This window comes from Procambarus clarkii, chromosome 94, assembly GCF_040958095.1.
Source record: "Procambarus clarkii isolate CNS0578487 chromosome 94, FALCON_Pclarkii_2.0, whole genome shotgun sequence".
Classification (NCBI taxonomy): domain Eukaryota; kingdom Metazoa; phylum Arthropoda; class Malacostraca; order Decapoda; family Cambaridae; genus Procambarus; species Procambarus clarkii.
In genome coordinates, this window is record NC_091243.1 from 12,828,911 (window position 1) to 12,834,910 (window position 6,000).

General features: G+C 42.6%; 1 protein-coding gene across 1 annotated transcript in view; it reads left to right on the plus strand.

Annotated features, from left to right (window-relative positions):
- The window catches only part of LOC123747423 (neuropeptide SIFamide receptor), a 121,615-nt gene that overhangs the window by 77,993 nt on the left and 37,622 nt on the right, over positions 1 to 6,000 (plus strand). The window lies entirely within an intron of this gene.

Consider the following 6,000-nt stretch of genomic DNA (forward strand, 5'->3'; position numbering starts at 1 on the left):
TCGGTTGTTTACAGCAATGACTCCTGTCCCATTTCCCTATCATACCTAGTTTTAAAAGTATGAATAGTATTTGCTTCCACAACCTGTTCCCCAAGTGCATTCCATTTTTCTACTACCCTCACGCTAAAAGAAAACTTCCTAACATCTCTGTGACTCATCTGAGTTTCCAGTTTCCACCCATGTCCCCTCGTTCTGTTATTATTACGTGTGAACATTTCATCTATTTCCACTTTGTCAATTCCCCTGAGTATTTTATATGTCCCTATCATATCTCCTCTCTCCCTTCTTTTCTCTAGTGTCGTAAGGTTCAGTTCCTTCAGCCGCTCTTCATATCCCATCCCTCGTAACTCTGGGACAAGCCTCGTCGCAAACCTCTGAACCTTCTCCAGTTTCTTTATGTGTTTCTTCAGGTGGGGGCTCCATGATGGCGCGGCATACTCTAAGACGGGTCTCACGTAGGCAGTGTAAAGCGCCCTAAAAGCCTCCTCATTTAGGTTTCTGACTGAAGTTCTAATTTTCGCCAGTGTAGAGTACGCTGCTGTCGTTATCCTATTTATATGTGCCTCAGGAGTTAGATTAGGTGTCACATCCACTCCCAGGTCTCTTTCTCGAATCGTTACAGGTAGGCTGTTCCCCTTCATTGTGTACTGTCCCTTTGGTCTCCTGTCACCTGATCCCATTTCCATAACTTTACATTTACTGGTGTTAAACTCCAGTAGCCATTTCCCTGACCATCTCTGCAGCCTGTTTAAGTCCTCTTGGAGGATCCTTCAATCCTCGTCTGTCACAACTCTTCTCATTAATTTTGCGTCATCCGCAAACATTGACATGTATGATTCCACTCCTGTAAACCTATCATTTACGTAAATTAGAAAGAGGATTGGTCCCAGCACCGATCCTTGAGGTACTCCACTTGTTACTGTTCGCCAGTCCGACTTTTCGCCCCTTACCATTACCCTCTGGCTCCTTCCTGTTAGGTAGTTCTTCACCCATACTAGGGCCTTTCCGCTTACTCCTGCCTGCCTCTCAAGTTTGTATAGCAGTCTCATGTGCGGTACCGTATCAAAGGCCTTTTGGCAGTCAAGAAATATGCAGTCTGCCCAGCCTTCTCTGTCCTGCCTTATCCTTGTTACTTTATCATAGAATTCTAAAAGGCTTGTTAGGCATGATTTCCCTGTCCAGAACCCATGTTGGTGCTTGTTTACAAACCCAATGCTCTCCAGGTGCTCAACAAGTCTTAGCCTAATTATTCTTTCAAGTATTTTGCAGGGGATGCTTGTCAGCATCCCCTTGTGACTGTGTTCACTTGTGACTGTGTTCACCTAGTTGTGTTTGCGGGGGTTGAGCTTTGCTCTTTCGGCCCGCCTCTCAACTGTTAATCAACTGTTTACTAACTACTTTTTTTTCTCAAAACCACACACATACACACCCCAGGAAGCAGCCCGTGACAGCTGACTAACTCCAAGGTACCTATTTACTGCTAGGTAACAGGGGCATTCAGGGTGAAAGAAACTTTGCCCATTTGTTTCTGCCTGGTGCGGGAATCGAACCCGCGCCACAGAATTACGAGTCCTGCGCGCTATCTACCAGGCCCCAAGTGGAGGAAGTGGTAGTGGTTCTGGAGTGGTAGTGTGATGTCAGGTTACCTTAACGTTGCGTAAGGTTTGGGCCCTTAATAACCACCCCAGCCAAGGACTGTCGAGTTCACAACATGTAAGTCAAATATGTACTTATTAACATCTATACACGTCTGGATTTGCCTTATAACTTAATTTGGAGGATTAGGGCGTGTTAATAACTTATTGTTATTAACACGCCCTCATATATATATAAATGTATATATATATATATATATATATATATATATATATATATATATATATATATATATATATATATATATATATATATATATTCTCTCCTATATAATATGAGAGACGGAAGGAAGGGAAGGGAAACTATCAGGAGAAAGCGCCAAGCCATTACGACTATATAACACTGGGAAGGGGTCAGGATAATGCTTTAAGATGGGACGGGGCGAAGGAATAGTGCCCAACCACTTCGACGGTCGGGGGATTGAACGCCGACCTGCATGAAGCTAGACCGTCGCTCTCCCGTCCACCCCAAGTGGTTGGGTAGAGATTGAAAAATAGTTAGGAGGGATGAATGTTGGTACAAAATTGTGTAGAAGTTCTGGCAGCAGAAGCAGTAGTAACAGCAACAATAATAGCAACAGATTATGGCTAATTATGTCAGGGCCTAATTGTGGCAGGCCTGGTTATGTCAGGGCCTAATTGTGGCAGGCCTGGTTATGTCAGGCCTAATTATGACAAAAACAGCTGGTAACAGCAGAAGTAATAGTGAGAGTAACAGCAATGATAACAGCTATCTCTAATATAACATCAGTAGCAATAATAATTTAAATTTAAATCTTTATTTTTTTTAAGGTAGTGATGTTTTCTACCTTTCTCAGCAGTCAATGCAGAATGAAATCTCAATAGCTTGCTATATCTACAAGAAAATATTAAGGGCAAGATAGTGCCTCTGGCCTATCATCCTAGTGGGCAGGTATTATATATAAATTAGGTTTAGGCACCAAATGGTGATCTTCTAAACAACCTGTGAGTAGAACTTTGGGGAGTATTGCTTTTAAGCTCATGGTGGTCAAGTTGGAGCCCTGGAACCGGAGCTCGACTGCACTGTCTCGAGGTTTTCCTTTTGGTTTACCAGGCTATTGTGATTATGTTATATACTGAGAAACAAGAAGGTGGAGGACCGCACTATCTACACCAGAAACAATCTGAGTGTTTGGAACTATTATAATTCAAGTCATATTTTGCAGCGTTAAAGCCATTAACATCGTTCTGACCCGGAGAAGTCTCCTGAAGTCTGATAAAAATGATAGAGATGAAAATTTGTGAAGTCAGGGAGCAAGAGGCTAGAAAGTCCATTTCCCCTGGTGCTGGAGCTGCCATGAGGGGTCTAGGGGAGAGTGTAGGGGAGGGTCTAGGGAAGAGTGTAGGGGAGGGTGTAGGGGAGGGTGTAGGGAAGATGGGAAGATGAAAGATCTCTGCAGATTGTGATCCATCTCTCCACAACTGTTTCCCTCTATCTACATCTCTCTCTTCTCCATACATCATTCTCTCCTTCCATGTTTTTTTAGTTAGGTGGTGGGCTTAAGGTCTATCAATCTGGAAGGTAATTAAGGTCACCATAATGATATTTTGACTGACCGGTAAGTATGTTGACCAGACCACACACTAGAAAGTGAAGGGACGACGACGTTTCGCCCCGTCCTGGACCATTCTCAAGTCGACTGAGAATGATTTCATCGTTCATCGAGAATGGTATTTCTTCGACTTGAGAATGGTCCAGGAAGGACCGAAACGTCGTCGTCCCTTCACTTTCTAGTGTGTGGTCTGGTCAACATACTTCAGCCACGTTATTGTAACTCATTGCCTGGACCGGTAAGTATACCTTCGTCCTGAACGTTGTCTTAGACAACAGTAAACTGTTATATATAGTGTCAACACACAGGAAAGTGAGTTAGCTGTTGAGCTTAAGTCCTATCCTGATCTTAATCTTGACTATTAAGGCCGTGTTTTCTGGTCACATGCAAGAATACATTTGTTCTGAACTAGAATAATCTTCAGTGAATATACACCGATAAGCTAGGTACACCTCTTGGTGTATATGTATACTTTATCCATCTCCAAGATGGACAAAGTATTCACAATATACATTATGCTTCCCATGACTCATTAGGTTACCGGAAGCACAAGTACTATCTGCAGGAAAATGTAGTTGGCTTTACAGCGTCTTTATTTATTCATGGACTTAAAATATGCATTGAAACCTTTATCGGGTATTGTGGAATTAGCCTAGAAAAATATTGCATAGCATTTGAGAATTCCGTGTTCAGCTTTTCTGCGTTGGAGCATCACTGAAAGTTTCTTTTTTGTATTCTACCTAAATATTTGTGCTTAACTTGGTTCCTGATAAGTTGAAAGAAGGATTGTTATGAGCATCTGTGCCCAAACACTCGGCATAGCGCCGGCATCGTTTCCTGCGTGGTCAGTGTTCAATCCCTGATGGTCAAAGTTGTTAGGCAACAGTTGTTTCACTCTGTCTTCCTATCCTAGCTCTTTGTCCTCATTTCCCAGTTCCTTGTCCTCATATCCTAACTTCTTATCCCCATATCCCAGCTCCTTGTCCTCATATTACATCTGAATGTCCTCATAATACACATACTCTTTCTCATATCTCAGTTCTTTGGCCTTATATCTCAGTTCTTTGGCCCTCATATCTCAGTTCTTTGGCCTTATATCTCAGTTCTTTGGCCCTCATATCTCAGTTCTTTGGCCTTATATCTCAGTTCTTTGGCCCTCATATCTCAGTTCTTTGGCCCTCATATCTCAGTTCTTTGGCCTTATATCTCAGTTCTTTGGCCTCATATCTCAGTTCTTTTTCCTCATATCTCAGTTCTTTGGCCCTCATATCTCAGTTCTTTGGCCTCATATCTCAGTTCTTTGGCCTCATATCTAAGTTCTTTGGCCTCATATCTCAGTTCTTTGTCCTCATATCTCAGTTCTTTGGCCTCACATCTCAGTTCTTTGGCCTCATATCTCAGTTCTTTGTCCTCATATCTCAGTTCTTTGGCCTCACATCTCAGTTCTTTGGCCTCATATCTCAGTTCTTTGGCCTCATATCTCAGTTCTTTGGCCCTCATATCTCAGTTCTTTGGCCTCATATCTCAGTTCTTTGGCCCTCATATCTCAGTTCTTTGGCCCTCATATCTCAGTTCTTTGGCCTCATATCTCAGTTCTTTGGCCCTCATATCTCAGTTCTTTGGCCCTCATATCTCAGTTCTTTGGCCCTCATATCTCAGTTCTTTGCCCTCATATCTCAGTTCTTTGGCCCTCATATCTCAGTTCTTTGGCCCTCATATCTCAGTTCTTTGGCCTTATATCTCAGTTCTTTGGCCCTCATATCTCAGTTCTTTGGCCCTCATATCTCAGTTCTTTGGCCTTATATCTCAGTTCTTTGGCCTCATATCTCAGTTCTTTTTCCTCATATCTCAGTTCTTTGGCCCTCATATCTCAGTTCTTTGGCCTCATATCTCAGTTCTTTGGCCTCATATCTAAGTTCTTTGGCCTCATATCTCAGTTCTTTGTCCTCATATCTCAGTTCTTTGGCCTCACATCTCAGTTCTTTGGCCTCATATCTCAGTTCTTTGGCCCTCATATCTCAGTTCTTTGGCCTCATATCTCAGTTCTTTGGCCCTCATATCTCAGTTCTTTGGCCCTCATATCTCAGTTCTTTGGCCTCATATCTCAGTTCTTTGGCCCTCATATCTCAGTTCTTTGGCCCTCATATCTCAGTTCTTTGGCCCTCATATCTCAGTTCTTTGGCCTTATATCTCAGTTCTTTGGCCTCATATCTCAGTTCTTTGGCCTCATATCTCAGTTCTTTGGCCTCATATCTCAGTTCTTTGCCTTCATATCTCAGTTCTTTGGCTTCATATCTCAGTTCTTAGGCCTTATATCTCAGTTCTTTGGCCTCATATCTCAGCTCTTTGGCCCTCATATCTCAGTTCTTTGGCCTCATATCTCAGTTCTTTGGCCTCATATCTAAGTTCTTTGGCCTCATATCTCAGTTCTTTGTCCTCATATCTCAGTTCTTTGGCCTCACATCTCAGTTCTTTGGCCTCATATCTCAGTTCTTTGGCCCTCATATCTCAGTTCTTTGGCCCTCATATCTCAGTTCTTTGGCCCTCATATCTCAGTTCTTTGCCCTCATATCTCAGTTCTTTGGCCCTCATATCTCAGTTCTTTGGCCCTCATATCTCAGTTCTTTGGCCTTATATCTCAGTTCTTTGGCCCTCATATCTCAGTTCTTTGGCCCTCATATCTCAGTTCTTTGGCCTTATATCTCAGTTCTTTGGCCTCATATCTCAGTTCTTTTTCCTCATATCTCAGTTCTTTGGCCCTCATATCTCAG